This window comes from Lipotes vexillifer, unplaced genomic scaffold (assembly GCF_000442215.2).
Source record: "Lipotes vexillifer unplaced genomic scaffold, Lipotes_vexillifer_v1.1 scaffold591, whole genome shotgun sequence".
Lineage (NCBI taxonomy): Eukaryota > Metazoa > Chordata > Mammalia > Artiodactyla > Lipotidae > Lipotes > Lipotes vexillifer.
Window position 1 is genome coordinate 304,518 of NW_006791954.1, and position 1,306 is coordinate 305,823.

At 48.5% G+C, this 1,306-nt stretch overlaps 1 protein-coding gene across 1 annotated transcript in view; it reads left to right on the plus strand.

The window, feature by feature from the left end:
- The first annotated feature begins 451 nt into the window (after positions 1-451).
- TOB1 (transducer of ERBB2, 1) overlaps positions 452-1,306 on the plus strand; it is a 5,867-nt gene continuing 5,012 nt past the window's right edge. Inside the window, exons 1-2 of the mRNA XM_007465000.1 lie at positions 452-512; positions 711-822. The gene's annotated coding sequence lies outside the window, so the exon portion shown is untranslated. The remainder of the gene's footprint in view (positions 513-710; positions 823-1,306) is intronic.

The window sequence follows — 1,306 nt, forward strand, 5'->3', positions numbered from 1 at the left end:
TTCGTTATAGAAAACAAAAAAAAATACAAATGAGCAAAAAGAAGACAATACTGAACGAATAGTATATATTTTTTTTGATGCAGAGGAAGGCGCGTTTTAATTTAAAATGCTTCCGTACTTTCACAACCAAATCTCACTCTTCCTCGTTTACAACTGAAAAACCCAAACACTAGGAAAGCAGAGCTTGAGTAAAACTTCTATGTTCTTTAAAAACCCTGCCTTCGTTTTAGGAATCTAAACTAGTACAATAAACAAGAAATCAGTCACCTGACCACTCCCACCCTCAGCCTGTTTCCCAAACCCATCTTCCCTCCTCCTCTCACACACTTTGGGACTTTAGAAATAAATATCCTTTTTTCAGTTCGGTTTCTTCTAAAAGGGGAGGAGAGGGGGACAAGAGAGTCAGTTTGGGGAAAAAAAGCTACGACGAGATTTCGCGTCCATAAAACGAGTTTGTGCCCGAGGAGCACAACTGGTCTACACAGCTGGCTTCACGAACACCCCACTCCTTGGTGAATTGCGGTTTAACTTCCTTATAGCAGGTTGAGAGTGCCGGCCCCTCCGTTTTGAGGGGAAGGCAGCGCCCCAACTGGTGTTTTTTCCAGGAAGCACTCCTTGAGTGCAGAGGAAAGGGGAGAGGGAAAGGCCAGGCGACGGGCGTTTCATTCATTGCTCCTCTTTTTTCCCCTCCTACCCTTCCCTCCCCCTAGACTTTCTCTCCCTTTTCCCCGGGAGAGTTTGACGTCGGTCTCCTGGATACCAGACAGCCAATCGTCTGGTTGCTACGGGGGAAGCGTGGCCAATCAGGCGTCGTTGCTACCTGTGAGTAATATTTTTAGCCGCGAGGGAAGCTTGGTTCCGCTCCCAGTGTAACTTCGTGTATTTCTGTGCTGCAGGTTGTGGAAAAGAGCGCTTGCCCGCCCCCTTTGAGTCCCTCTCTTTCCCCGCGCCCTATTTACTCGCCCATATTTCAACTGAAAATTATCTTAAATGTACAATACAGGAAGGCACCGTGTTTATTATGTGTGTTTATGTTAAAGTAGGCTCTTGAAATACACGCAGGCTTACATATATATACTTAGATACGTACGCAATTTGGCATGGAGGCCTGGATTGGGACATTCGGAATAAAATGTGATTCTTCTTAGTTCAAGCCCACCCCCACGTCCGAGTTGCTGCCGGGTCGCACGGGGAGGTCTGATGTGGGAAGCGGAGGCAGTTCACCTGGGCGGGAGGTGTGGCCAGGTGGTCTTTTCCCCACCCCCAGCCTGGCACGGCAGCTCTGGGTTCTGCGGTTGCCCCCCCC